The sequence below is a fragment of the Myotis brandtii genome, unplaced genomic scaffold, assembly GCF_000412655.1.
Source record: "Myotis brandtii unplaced genomic scaffold, ASM41265v1 scaffold363, whole genome shotgun sequence".
Classification (NCBI taxonomy): domain Eukaryota; kingdom Metazoa; phylum Chordata; class Mammalia; order Chiroptera; family Vespertilionidae; genus Myotis; species Myotis brandtii.
Window position 1 is genome coordinate 2,287,018 of NW_005363938.1, and position 15,553 is coordinate 2,302,570.

Genomic DNA, 15,553 nt, shown 5'->3' on the forward strand with positions numbered 1-15,553 from the left:
CCCTGGGATTGCTGGGGGCTGGTCCACAAAATTCCTGGTGGCTCTGGGTACTAAAAAGTCTCCTGTTGCTTTCTTCACACCTTCATAGCTTATAGCTCCATTTTGCTAATTTGTACTTCTACTGGTAAAGGACGTTTTGTGTCACCTCTGAACATTTCTGTTTTGATCAATTAGGTGTCTTTTTTTTTTTAAATTGTTAAATTGGTTCAGCGTTACTTCCCAGTTTTCTGTGGGGGTGGGGGAGTCTTTCTCTCTCAGGAGGGTTGGAGCTGGTCCAGAGTGGAGCCTGGTCTTTAGTTAAATATGACATGTACGCCCCCACCCCCCCACCTCCAGCATGCTGCCAAGCACCTACGGGCTGAATGAGTGAAGTGTAAGAGCCTCCATTCACTGTGAACTCCCATGGCAGCCCTTGTAAGCAATGTGACCATTGTACTCCGTCCCTCCCCAGGACCTCGTCTGGTGCCCGGCACACAGTAGGTGCTCAGTAAATGTAAGCTGAACTATTCGAACCACATTCACATTTCCACTTAGGAGAAGCTAGTCTGTTTGTGATCTTTCCTTAATTCAATGTGGCTTAAGTTTGGTTTGGGGACCAGCAACCAGGACTGGCTGCATCATTTGCGGGGCTCAGGGCAAAATGGAAATGCAGGGTCCCTTGCTAAAAAATTGTTAAGAACTTAAAGATGATAACAGCAGAGTATTAAAGCAAGCCTGGGTTGTTTGGTGTTTTTTTTGAGCCCCGGGGGCTATGCCGTTGCACAGTTTGTACACCCATCAGGCTGCTAACATCAGCGCCACCTGAGAAATGCAGACCCTCAGGCCCCGCCCTGAGTGGGTATCTCTGGGGGTGGGACCCAGGAAGCTTCCCAGTGATTCTCATGCACAGAAAAGTTTGGCCCTGTCTTAATCTTAGAGCCAGGGGGGAAGTCACGGAGCCCTGATGGAGACAGAACCCTGCACGCGATGCTTCATTGGTCTGACCCAGGCCAGCATTTATCATGTAATAGTCTCCCTTTTGGTGAGTGGCTTTGACAAAAGGAGCCACTGCTTAAGCTGGTCTGGGACCAGGCACTTCATCTGCTCCGTGTGTCCGATCCAGCGGCGTGCTCATTCTTCAAGTGCCTTCCTCCGGCATCGAGTCCATCCATTGCCTGGGACGCAGTGAAATGACTTCTCCGTAACAGGCGGTTGGCTGTTTGAATCCTCTCAGGGTCTGGTGATGTGGGACTCTGCAGAGGCTGATGGGCTGTTGGAGAAGTGGTGAGCTCCCTGTCACGGGAGCTGTGCAAGGAGAGGCTGGATGATCACTGGGCAGGGATGCTGTCAGGAGGAGCCCAGCATTCAATGTGGGGTCCGAATGGATGATGTTGAAGCTCCCTCTCAATATTAATAGCTCTGTCCCTCTCTTTTTAGCACCAGCTTCCTTTCTCTTCCCCAGTGCCTGTTTGTCACCGCAGTCTTTGCACAGCCCCTGGGCTGAGAAAGAGTAAGGATGAATGATACCCACCATGGTAAAATGCACGGGCCATACCTACCACATTGAACTACCCGAAGGGTCCTGTCCATGATCGGGGTAGATGCTTTTGCTGCCCTGCCCACATCCCTCTGGCTTAGTGGTGTGCTGGATCAGCTAGTACCAGCTCGCAAGAGCCAGCTGTTATTTTCAGGAATTTTGCAAAATTTTTTCAGGAAATTTGCAAGCCAGTTGACATCATGTTGATAGCTTGCTATTGTTCATAGTGGCAGTATTTACACCATGGAATCAGCAAACATTACAAATCAAGGCCCCTCCCTCCTTCTCCCCCCGTTAAACGTTTCCCACCACACCACTGCTTTGGCCCAACAGTATCAACAAGTGTTGGCCAAATTCCCGCTGCTGGTATGTCTCCCGCTCCTTGTCGGAAGGATTTCGTCAGCGTGTGCAATTCTACTCCGCCCTTGCAGAGGACAGGCTGGAAGCGTCTGGGAATTAATGCTCCTGAGCGCATCCCTCTGCAATGACGGGCAGGCATGTAAGTGCTCTGGCCCCCTGGCCCCTTGGCTGGGATGAGGCTGACGCGCAGTTTCCCCGCAGGAACACTCCAGCGGCCCACAGCCGGAGCTGCCTGGAGAACACAGTCTTCAGGGCTGCTTTCTCTTTCCTATCCCACATCCCCACTTTCCTACAGGTAGTTTCTGTGTCTCCCAAATCAACTCCTTGTACTTGAATTCTTGCCTCATGTCTGCTTCTGGGGAACCCAAACTAAGATTGCATATGACTTAACCCAGTGGTCGGCAAACTGTGGCTCGGGAAACCGTGGCTCGCGAGCCACATGCAGCTCTTTGGCCCCTTGAGTGTGGCTCTTCCACAAAATACCGACTTCTGCGCGTGGGCCACGAAGTTTCAATCGCACTGTACTTGCGCGCCCGCACATGGTATTTTGCGGAAGAGCCACACTCAAGGGGCCAAAGAGTGGCATGTGGCTCGAGAGCTTCGGTTTGCCGACCACGGGCTTAATCTCGCTGGGCCTCAGTTTCCTAATTTAGAAATGGGGTATTAATCATTGACTCACAGGCAGGTTAACTAAGCACAGTGGAAGTGAAGCTGACCCTGAGCAGAAATGGGTGTATTTGAAGTGCCTAGAACAGTGCCCGGGACATGCTCAGAAAACATGATCGACAGTGCCTGGTACATACTAAGCACTCGGCAAGTGACCCATCAGCAGCCTCTGGCTAATCCGATAGGTTGCGCCCCCTTCAGTTACAAGTGATCACAGCCCACCTCAAACACACTGAGGCAAAACTGGAACTTAGTGGCTTATGGAAAGGAAGGAGTCGCTGCATGGACCTGGGACTAGGGACTCAGTGACTCCAAGATGCTTCACACATCTCTCCACCTATTACCTTTGCTGGTGTTAGCATCTCATGGTGACGTGGCTTTATTTTGTCCTACCGTGGAAGAGATCCTCTCATGTAGCAGGAAACATGAATGGCACTAAGCTCCTGATACTTGGAGTTTCATTCGACACTGCAGCACAGTCACTGTATCCCGACTAATACAGGACTCTGCCCCCATTATTAAAATCCTCTTAACTACCTAACAAGGAAGGTACTCATGTCTCCACTTATCAGGTGGGGAAACTGAGGTTCAGGCAGGTCAAATAGCTTTCCCTAGATCACCCAGCGGGTCAGCAGCACCTCCAAGATTCAAACACAGTTTTGACCTGTTGGAGAGCCTGCTTTCTTGCCCACCACTCGGGGTCCTGAGATGTAAGTCAGGATTGGGGTGGAGGAAGGAGAAGACAGTGGAACTGACAAATAGGAGGATGTGAAAATGAATGTCAGTTGTCAATTTAGCCCACCTCCTGCCAAAACTGCAACTGTGAGACTTAACAGATTACAGAGTCCTGCGCGTGGGCTATTTTCAGAAGAGTTGTTCTGGAGCATTTGCTAAATACTCTCAATGTGTCTTCAAAGACCCCTTCATATTTCATGCAGGCAGGCAGAGCGGGATGATAATGAATGCTAATGCCTCTTCGTGGGAGTCCCGGAGGACTGTTCTCTTTAGTCCCTCATTAAAGCTCCATGTGCACTTTTGAATGAATGATGTCTGGCATCTGGACCAGATGTCAGAAGGGCCCCAGCTGCAAGGGCCCTCAGTCCTCCGCCAACTAGCTTCTTCACAGTGAGGCTTTCTGGCAAACTTCCCTTGTCTCAGGATGAAGTCAATGCGAGTGTCCCCAGCATGCCTCCTTTCTCATGACAATGGCTTTTACTCCCTTTCTCATCCCTGCCACTTTGACCCCCTAGTACAGTGATGGCGAACCTTTTGAGCTCGGCGTGTCAGCATTTTGAAAAACCCTAACTTAACTCTGGTGCCGTGTCACATATAGAAATTTTTTGATATTTGCAACCATAGTAAAACAAAGACTTATATTTTTGATATTTATTTTATATATTTAAATGCCATTTAACAAAGAAAAATCAACCAAAAAAATGAGTTCGCGTGTCACCTCTGACACGCGTGTCATAGGTTCGCCATCACTGCCCTAGTGGGGTCCTGCCTCCACCTGCTATTGATTGACTTGAAACCAAAGCCCTGAAACTATAGTACTGTGGCCCCCTGGCCACACCTGATAGGTCCAGAAGTTGACACATGACCTAAACTGGGCCAATCAGAGCCCTCTTCTGGGATTTTTGAACTTGGAAGCAGAGAAAGTGTCAGTGAGTCCTTCTGAATGCTGGAGGCTGTGAGGCTGCGGGCTGTAGGGAGCCTCATCTCCTGCCACAGGAGGGAAGCTCCTCTGCTGTGACAAGGGAAAAGTTGACAGAGGCAGAGATGGAGAGCAATGAATTCAAGTGCTTGGTTTCGGTTATACTTGAACACTTCTGCTCCTCTGGTTACTCTTTCTTTGATTATAGTTTAACAGTGATGAGTGTAGCCTTCTGGAGCCAGACCAGCTGGGTTCAAATCTTGGCTCACAGCCTACGCGTGTGACAGCAGTTTTTTTGTCTTTTGTAAAATGGGATAAATGAGAATACCTACATCAGAGGGTGGTTATAAGGAATAAAAGAGATACATGCAAAGTGCTTGAAATAGTGCCTGAGAGGTAGTAAATGCTTCAGAAGTGTTTCTTCTCCTTCCTCCTCTTCCCCATCCTAATAATAATAATGGCACCAGTGTTATTAATTACCTACTACCACGACTACTACGATATAATATTATTTTCCCAGCTTTATTTAGTTATAACTGACATATAACACTAAGTTTAAAATGTGTAACTTGTTTATTTGATACACTTATACATTGCAAATTGATTACCACCACTTCCGTCACATCACATACTTATCTATTTTGTGGTGAGAACATTTAAGATCTACTCTCTTAGCAGCTTTCAAGTATATAATATAGTATTATTAACTATAATCATCATGCTGTACATTAGATACTCTGAACAAATTCATCTTATAACTAGAAATTTGTACCCTTTGACCAACATCTTCTCATTTTCCCCACCTCTCAGCCCTGGTAACAAATATAATATTATTATATTCTAATAATAACTATAATATGTTATATCCAATAATAATCACCTATCTAGTAATATACTACTACTAAAACTATCATTATTATATCTAATAATAATATTATATCTAATAGTAACAGTAATAATTACAAATTCTTCAGTATTCTTCTAATAAGTTGGGCTTCTATCATTTACAACAAAAATCACTGAGACTTGCGAGATGAAAGAGCCCTTCAGAAGTGGAGACCAGCACCAACTTGATCAGTCATTGGGTGCAGGGCCTGACAATCAAATACGCTCTACCAATGGCCCAGCGTTCCTTCGGACAGAAAGACCACTCGGTGGTAGGACCCGGGAAACAGGAAGAGGCGGGGCTTCTCCTTCAGCTGTGGGCGGGAGAGAAGGTGGCTTCGCAGGTTGAGAAGGTGAGTTGGGAGCTCGGGTTCGCAAGCCTGCAGTTCCTGGCCCCCTACCCGGAGGGCAAAGAGAGCTGGAAAAGACAGGCTGCTGAATGGTAGGTGGCGGCTTTTACACTCGGGGCTTGTAACTGCAAGGCTGGTCTTCGGCACAGCGCCGGCGTTTATACGGCGGCCTGCAAGCGGTTCAGTCACGTGCACGTTAGCCGGTCTCATGACACCTTGCTCCCTCCGGGCTGTGCCCTTGGGCAGGCTCCTGGTGCAGGAAGAGTGGCGGGAACAAGGGCAGCGGTGGAGTGAGGAGCCTCCCGTTGCCCCGTTCCCGTGTCCGCCCGCCGTAGCGTCCTCTCCGTGACCTCCAACGAGCTGGAACCTGAGGGTGAGAAACAGCCTCCTGCAGGGCCAAGCTGGCCAAGTGAAGCCAAAAGGGGGCTGAAGACTGAACTGGAGTCTTCCCTCAGACGGCTCCGTAGAACGGAAGTCCTGACTGCTTTTTACTCTGGCTGGAGGCCTCTACTTGGCTCTTAACAATGGAGTCACCAAAAGCCCCCACAGGGCACGGCCATGGAGGAGCGCAGAGTCAAGAGACGGAGAGGATAATTCCACCGTGTTGTCCGGGCTTCTGAATCCTACTGTGTCTGGACCCCGGCCTCCTCATATATGTGGACCAATAAACGCACTGTGTTTGCTTAACTGGTTCCAGTTGCTTCTCTGTTGTTTTGCAATGGAAAGAGACCTGGCAGTTACCACCTCCGAAGTAAGACAGGTGCCAGCCATATTCAACAGCTGGGAGAATTGGCTGCGGACTCTGAGCGCATACTCTGGACCCAGGAGGAGGAGGGACTGTGGTCATCACCTGAATCTGAGGCAGGGCTGGGCCAGGAGGGCCATGTGCAGCATCCAGACTGACAGTCAGGAATGGCAGCGGCACAAATTGAGGCCCAGGGCAGGTACGTGTGCTTCTTTGGAGGGGAAGTGTAGTGCAGTCCCTGGTGATGGATGGGAAGGACTCAGCGTGAGTCTGAGGGATCCTCATTTCCAGGAGTGCTTTGTGTACGTGGTGAGGTTCTTGTTGAAAAGATGGTGGAAGAGAGAAGTTCAGAAAACTAGGTGACTTTTTGTTTGTTTGTTTTAGAGAGAGAGAGTGGAAGGGAGGGAAGGGGGGAGAGAGAGAGAGAGAGAGAGAGAGAGAGAGAAACATAGATGTGAGAGAGACACTGATTGGTTGCCTTCTGCACGACTGGTGCCAGATCAAACCTGTAACCCAGGTATTTGCTCTTGACTGGGAATTGAACCTGTGACCCTTTGGTGGGCCAGGGCTGCTTTTTTTTTTTTTTTAACTGCCAATAACTATGTATGGTGTCACGTAGGTACTGGACTTATCGGAGAGATCACTTCCTAAGTTATATAAATGTACACCTGAAGCTATGCTCTATACTTGAAACTAATATAAAATTGAATGTCAATTGTAATTGAAAAACAAAAACATTAAGAAAAAGAAAACCAGGTTCTGTTTTCCAGTTGGTTTCTGTACGAGCAGTGGTTTCATCTGTTGAGCCCCTGCGATGTGTTAGACACTGCTTATCTTGATTACCTGTCTTAGTGAGGGACCTGTATCCAGTGGGCATTTGGCAAGTGCTTGCTGTGCTGAACTGGCAGTGAACGGCGTGGCAGGGCTCTGTGAAGCTCATTCAGGGGCTGCACGGAGGAATAATGACTCAGAGAGGGATGGGTGCTTTCTGTTTCAAATAGAAATAAATCCGGCCATGCACCTTGAAGGCGATGTTGAAAGGGCTGATTTCTGCACACATTACCGAACCTTGAGAACTTTCTGGGGGCAATTCAACATTCTGATGGCGTAGAGAGCCAGGCCCATCTGGCTACTTGGTGAAGACTTCTTTATTACACTGGCTTGTCCTTCGCTGTCCCTAAAATACAGAGGAACTCAACCATGTGTGTGGGTTGCAATTGGGAAAGAATCATACCTTTGCTGGGATATACTTTTTTGCGGTGCTTAGCTGGGGGAAGATAGGGTCTGGGGCTTGCAATTTAACCTGTAGAAAAATCCATGTATAGGCCGGTAAAGGGGTTTGTTGTTTCTTTCTGGAAATTGGCCTTCAAATGGGGCTATGTTTGACTTGCATGTTATTTGAAGTAAATTTGAATTAAACGTAAACATTTAAAAGTTAGAAGAGTTTATATTAAAAACTCCGATTTTGTGTTCCTCTCAAAAATCAGAACATGGGCCCACATTCTGCAAGCATGTCAAACTTGTAGCCGGCGGTGAGTTTGACATGCTTGCTAGGGCAGTGGTTCCCAACCATTTTTAGGCCATGCTCCACCTAAGCATCTCTAAAATCCTGATGCTCCTCCCTGTGACATGTAATTCTTATTATTCAAAAAGTGAACTCCTATTCACGTGGAGGAAGCCTAAAAGGTCATTAACTTGGTCTAAACAAGCTTCCAAAGAACATGGCATCCATGAAAGAGAAATATAAAAGAACGAAAGGACAGTTGAAGTACTGAGGAAGAAATCACTAAGAAATTGTTAAAAGATAATAATATGAAGTGATATGAAAAAATAGCAAATAAAGTTTCAAAACATATACCAGAGAACTGAAGTGCATAAATATGTCACAATATATATATTTATATGCTGTAGATGAAGCCCTTAGAACCATAAGAAATGCAAAAAATTCACTGTTAATAACTCATTCTCGAATTGCCCTTCTTAAAAATCAAATTGCCCCCGTGTGGGATGTGTGCCCCACGTTGGGAACCACTGCTGTAGGTCAAGAATCAGCTGGAGGTGAGAAGCAGCGCCCCCTGTAGACAGAGCACAGACTCTGCAGCATGCTGTAGATGAGGCCCTTAGAACCATAAGAAATGCAAAAAATTCACTGTTAATAACTCATTCTCGAATTGCCCTTCTTAAAAATCAAATTGCCCCCGTGTGGGATGTGTGCCCCACGTTGGGAACCACTGCTGTAGGTCAAGAATCAGCTGGAGGTGAGAAGCAGCGCCCCCTGTAGACAGAGCACAGACTCTGCAGTTCCCACAGCCGCTGCCCCTCCTCACTGGGTTAAGCCCAGACTGTGTCTCTCATTTTTGTTACGATTGGTCTTAGAGACATTGGGGTTTGGGATTCTTATTTTGGGGTCTAAGCTGAAAGATAAGCCATTCTTGATTTTTATTACAGCTTTTAAAAAAATTAATTAAAGAGGGAGTCATAACGATTCAATCGTTTCTCATCCCTTTTTGGCGTTGAGGAAACTGAGTCCAAGCAGACGTTAATCACTTACCCGAGGCCACATGACAGGGCACAGCTGAGTGTCTTTCTCCTTGTGGACCACGAGTGCAGCTTCTGCTCCTTTTGACTTGGCCAACAGGGAACTCAGAGCCACATTTTCAGATCCGGTTTAGTAACTGACCTTCTGGCCTATGTATCTTTATCCTACTTCCCATCCTGTTCTATTCCTGCCTTTACTTCTTATTCTAAGTTATTTTCCTCTAGTCCCAGTTTTTAATTTATATTTTATAATTTTGTATTACATATTTCTTGGAGTCTACTGTAGATTCTGTGTGGATGCATAAGTACAATGTAACGGGTTTTAGAAGTCCAAGAAGGGCCCAATTGCATGCTGGGTGAATTGTCATAGACTTAGACTGTGGCTCTGTCCTCGCCACTTGCCATATTTTTACCAACAACAATGTATTTTTTGCTTTCCTGGCCCAGGCTGATGGCTTCAGCCTAGAGCGGCTATGATGAGTCAGTCTGGTGTCAGGAGGAGGTTGGCAGACTCTGTCCTCAGACAAGCTGCACTGGGGGATGTGGGGAAGGGGCAGCTTCGCTATCTACCTGGCATCTGGGTCTTGGTTGCAGGAGGAATTCCAGGCTCTGCTGACTTCTCTTCTGTCTCCTGCAGGTCCACTGATATGGCCATTGTTGCGGAGATCTGGAGAGAAAGCTCTCAGCCAGGCGTTTCTGGCTTGTTTGATTTTGAACATGTTCCCTCACATCCCCTCTCTCTCTCCTCACCTTACCCTTCCAGTCCATGGTTTAAAAAAACCAAACCCCAAAAGTCAAAACAGAGGGGCCATTTTTATGTATTTTGGCTGTTTCAGGCCAGGGAAGGGAGCTCACAGTTTTTGAGCTCTTATTCTGCACAGCTAATGTGCTGTGTTCTTTGTGTGAGTGCCTGCTTGTCTTTGATTTCAGAATAACCTAGAAATGGATTGCCAGACCCTGTATGTTTTGTTCCTGGCTGATTTCTCTAACTGCGTCTCTCTGCCTTGCTTCCTCCAGAAGAACTGGCCTCCCTTCACCCCAGTTCTCTCCGGTCTCTCTCCCTTTCCCCGGGCTGCTCTCTGTGCTGGGAAGGCTCATGCCTCCTGGTCTTTGCTTGGCTGGCTCCTTCACACCCCAGGTCTCAGCTGAGGTGTCCTTTGAGGCCTTCTCTGATGCTGAAGTAGATGAATCTCTTACAGAAACCTTCCTTTATAGCACTCTTCAACACTTCCAATACTTTTTTGTATGATTTTTAAATATTTTTTTCATTATGCTGTAACTTCCATTGGAAGTTTCATGCATGTGGAATCGTGTGTGTCTTATGTACTGTTGTATCCCCAAGTGTCTAGCACAGTGGTTCTCAACCTTGGCTGTACATTAGAATCACCAGGGAATCTTTTTAAAAGCCTGATTTCTGGGCCTCATCCTCTGGAAATTCTGTTTCTTTGTTACTAATGTTGTGGCCCCACCCATAACAAAAAAACAGAATTTCCGGAGGATGAGGCCCAGAAATCAGGCTTTTAAAAAGATTCCCAGGTGATTCCAATGTGCAGCCAAGGTTGAGAACCACTGGTCTAGCATATAATAGGTGTACAATAAAAATTTGTTGAGTGAATGGATGCAATCCCACGATTTGATTGTTATTGTTGTTGTGATTATTACTAACAGCTACTGCTTATCAGGTGCTGACTTTGTGCCAGGTGTTGTGTTGACTTAAAAAAAAACTAGCCCTGACTGGTTTGGCTCAGTGGATGGAGTGTCGGCCTGCGGACTGAAGGGTCCCGGGTTCGATTCCGGTCAAGGGCATGTACCTTGGTTGCGGGCACATCCCCAGTTGGGGGGGGGGGTGTGTGCAGTTGGTAGCTGATCGGTGCTTCTCTCTGATCGATGTTTCTAACTCTCTATCCCTTCCTCTCTGTAAAAGAGAGCCCTTCCTCTCTGTAAAAAATCAATGAAATATATTTTTAAAAAAATCTAGCATCTTATTTAATTCCACAATGATCCTAGTGGGGTGCATTGTATTATCCCAGTTCCTCAGAAAGGGAAGCTGAGGTTCAGGTCTTTGCTCATGGCCACCCAATCAGTTGGTGATAGAGCTGGGATTGGAACTCGGGTTTCTAATAGCAAGGCCGTGCTCCTTCCACTCTGCTACTGGGCTCCTTTCCAGAGCAGTCCTTGTGCTGCCAGGACTTACTGCTTGGCATCTCCCAAGGCATGTGAGTCCTGCGGGGAAGAAGGGCGGAAGGGAAGGGCTTGCCAGGTGGGAAGCCCCTCTAGGTGTCAGCTAAGAAGGAAGGCTGAAGAGGAGGTGGGGTAAGGGATCTTGCTTTCCATAGCTAGGCTGACAGGATGGGCTGGCTGGGAGCTGGGCTGTGGTTGGGTTCACATCATTTTCTTAGTCTGCCTGGCCGCCATAACAAGATACCACAGGCAGCATTGATGGTGCCCACTCTGAAGGCTGGGAGTCTGAGATCAAGGAGCCAGCATGGTCAGGTTCCAGGGAGGGCTCGCTTCCTGGCTAGCAGAGGGCCGCCTTCTTGCTGTGTCCTCAGGATTGGGAGAGATGGACAGGGAGGGAGGAGGGCCCCACCTTTATGACCGCGTTTAACCTCAATCATCTCCTTAACACATTTCATACTGCTAAGGAGTTTTCTCGTGCTTCTCTCGCCATCTGTAAAGGACCGCTCACGAGTGTTCTCGTTTTTCACGCCCATGGAAAAAGGAGCGAATCTAGATACTTATGTAAATTTTGTTTGGTCCCTCTTCATAGAGGAAAATGTTTTACGCAGTACCATACGTTAAAAAAGTACTAGGAACTTTAATTGTTTAATTGTTTTTGTAAATAAAAATGTTATAATTATTGAAAAACAACACCTAAAGTGCATTATGATGATTTAAATAACATGCAGTTTGCCCAAAAACGTGCGGTCCCTGGTGTATGTCTTAGAGATTTCTATGCGGTACACAATGTGTTAACAACCTTTCTCTGGAAACAATCACACTGAGGTTAGGGCTTCAGCATATGAATTTGGGGAGGGGAAGGGTTGACACAATTCAGTCCATAGCAAGTCCCCAGAGAGCTTTGGGGAGCCCAGGATTTGGGGCCAGAAAAAAATACCTTTAAACCCTGCCTGGCCCTGGCTGGTTTGGCCCAATTAGAACGTTGGCCTGAGGACCGAAGGGTCTCAGGTTCGATTCCCAGTCACGGGCATGCACCTTAGGCGCAGGTTGGATCCTTGGCCCTGGTCAGGGTGTGTATGGGAGGCAACCAATTGATGTGTCTCTTTCACATTGATATTTCTCTCTCTCCTCCCTCCCTTCCCTCTCTCTAAAAATCAATGGAAGAAATGTCCTTGGGGTGAGAATAAAAACAAACAAACCAACAAAAACCCTGCCTGGCCCTTTCCTAGTTGTGGGACCCTGCTTTTCTGAATCTTAGTTTCCTTCTCTATGAAATGAAAATACCATCATCTGCCTGCTTCAAAATATAGTTATTTTTATTTGTATTAGTTATTGTCATTATTTTTATTCTCGAGCAGGCTGACTATAACTTTTCTCCCTCTTTTTCCCCCCTACCCTTGAGTTGTTTGGAAGTTATTTTTAAAAGTCTTTGAAATGTCCTTTCTGTATTTGGCCAAAGCAAAATGGAAATTGATAGCGTTGTCACACCGTCGTCCCCCTCCCTCCGGCTGCCTGGCTGGGGGAACCACCCAGGGAAAATGTGGAGGTTTCTGTTGAGGGCGGCTGGTTTGCTACTGTGCGTACGTTTCCTATGAGACCTGCTCAGCTATCTTCTAAAGCAGGTTTTTTTCCCCTTGTTCCTCCTTTTTTCCTTTCCTGCCAATGCCAGGTCCTCTGTGTCTCAGCTGGATTCAGAGATTCAGGCAGCAGGCATCAGACCCCAGTCTGGTGCTTCCAGCGGAAAAGCCTTTCAGTGCCTTCCTTTTGACTTAGAATAACATCCAAATTCTTTATCATGACCATGGATCCTGTTCCTTTCTCCTCCTTCCCTCTACTCCTCAAATGCACCCACCTCCCCTCCCTTAGCCCCAGCCCCAGGGCCTTTGCATGGGCTCTTCTCACTGCCTGGAACTCTGTTTCCCTTTGGTCATTGAAGTCTCCATTTATTGACATCTCTGCTCAAGTGTCACCTTCTTAAGAGCCCCTTCCCTGAACCTCAGTCGAAAATAACCCCCTTTTGCTATTCAGTCACAGTTGGGCATAACCTCAATTACGGTTATCAGAGAAAAACTGGGGGCCCAGTTAAGTTTTAATTTTAGGTAAGCATCAAATAATTTTTCTAGCATTGTATGGGACACACTTGTACTAAATGTTATTCATAGTGTAGCTGAATTTCAAATTTTAACTGAGTGTCCAGTATTTTATTTGCTAAGTCTGGCGGCTCTACCCTCTAGAGCAGCGGTTCTCAACCTGTGGGTCGCGACCCCTTTGGGGGTCGAACGACCCTTTCACAGGGGTCGCCTAAGACCATCGGAAAACACATATAATTACATATTGTTTTTGTGATTATAATCACTATGCTTTAATTATGTTCAATTTGTAACAATGAAATTGGGGGTCACCACAACATGAGGAACTGTATTAAAGGGTCACGGCATTAGGAAGGTTGAGAACCACTGCTCTAGAGATATGTGTCGAATGAATGAATGTGAAGCGCTTAGCACAGAGCCTGGCATACCCTGGCGCTAAGTGGATATTAGCTGTCATCTTCATCTTCCTCCTTATCTAGTCACTTCTTGGAACTACAGTCTCCCTGTCCCCTTCCCCCTCCTTGGAGACAGGAGAGAATATGTTTTCTACCAGAGGAACATCACCTGGCTCCTTAGCATAGCAGAAAATGTTCTCGCTGCAGCGTTGGGGCCTGACTGCAGTGGTGTTTGGCAGGGAAACGCAGTGAGTTATCACAGAGCATTCCCTCCAGCGCTGGGTCATGCAAATATTTATTGCGAGCATTAAATAATAAATGGAACAGCCTGCCCAATGGTAAATCTGTCATGTTTGGTTTCAGCCAGGAGTTGTGATGGCTCCGGAATTGCCGCCGGTTCCACTGCCTCCGCCTGCCCTCTGGAGGGGCAAGGCAAACAGCCCAGTTCTCCAGGGCGGAATCAGCAGGCTGATTAGACACCTGGAAGCCAGAGGGGCGGCGGGGGATGCGCAGCCAGGCAGGGAAATTGGCAGGGAAGACCAGGCTGCGGCCCCGGAACCCAAGCTGATGAGATGCAGGGCAGGCCTGGGCTCCTGCAGTCACGCTGCCACCACAGTTCTCAAGGGGCACCGTCTCGTTGTCCACGCCTTGAGTTCTCTCTCAGTATTTCCCTCAGTGCTGATGTCAGCTTCGCTCGGGCTCGCAGGCCAGAGCTGGTGGCTTTTGAAAGTGGAGTCAACATTCTGCCTCCTTTTCTAGGCTGAGTGGTGGGTGATGGGAGAGGAAGGAGCCTGTGTGTCAGACACTGAGAAGCAGTAATGTTTCTGGGGCCCCTGATGTGTAGAACTCAAACACGTGGGCTCTTGAGGTGTCAGATCTGACTTGGAATCCTGACTCTGCCCTTATAAGCTGTGTGATCTTGGACAAGCCACTTAACCTCCGGGGCCCGAGTTTCTTGAGCTGTGAGGTGGGGGAATGATGGTCCCATCCACTAGGGTTGCCGTGAGGATTACTAGTAAATGAGATCATGTAGGTAAAGGGTTTAGCACAGTGTCTGAGACCTGGGGAGTGTTCATGATATGCCAGCCCTAATGGGTAATACTGGTCCAGAGAGGAAATGATCTTGCCCGGAACTACAGACAGGGCTGCTGGGGTCAACCATGCGGGTGTAATGAGCAGGTGTTCTGGTCACACGGTTACTGAGTGATGGAATTAAGGCTTCAACCTGGGATTTGATGGTTTTCAAGATAATGCTTTCTTCTACCCCTCTCTCCTGTAGGATGGTGGGAAGTGTGGCCCCTATGCCTGACCCCAGTCCTCATGGTCTGGGATTGGTGGTGTGCACACAGTGGTGAGGGGTAGAGTTGGAACCTAGCTAGTGTCAGGCTGTGCGGAGTAATGACACCTCAGAGGATGTGCTTGGCTTCGAATCACTGAGAACCCAAGTGGAAGTGGCTTATACAGTCGTGGCAGCCATTGTTTTACAGAGGATGGCCTTGTGGTTAGTTCCTTCAGTGGCTTAGTTCTGTAATGGTGAATCCAGTTTCTTTCCACCTGTCTGCTCTTTTTGTCATTTGTAGCAGGTGGCGCCTTAGATCACTCAGCCATCCTGACACCATGGCTTAGACCTTTGGTTCTCAAAGTGGGATCCCCAGACCAGCATCATCAGCATCACCTGGGAACTTGTTATAAATATTAATTACATTCTTGGACCCCACCCTAGACCTACTGAATCAGAAACTCTGGGGTAGGGCCCACAACCTGTCTTATCATTTTTAAGTGTCACAAATAAATTTACTTAAAATTAGCTAGTTACATATTTTTTAAAAGTTTCAGAACCTCTGTCTGCCAGCGTCCGTAAACTAGAATAGGTTGGCATGGAACCTGCAGTCCAGCTGAAGAGCATCAAGTGATCGTCTGGGTACTTGCTGACACATTTCTCTTGTCACCAAGACAGTCACGAACAAAACACATCTCTTGCCTGGGTGAGTGGGAAGAATCCCCTTTTACAAGAGCTCCTTAAAGCATCTATGAAGGAGAGCTGGTAATATCAGAAGAGTTCCAGCACTTCTGCAACTGAATATAATTCCCCACTCTTCTCTTCTTGATTTAATTTCTGTGGCTCATGAAGACTTATTTCAGTCTTGTTGAGCTCGGGACCAAATGCATATCT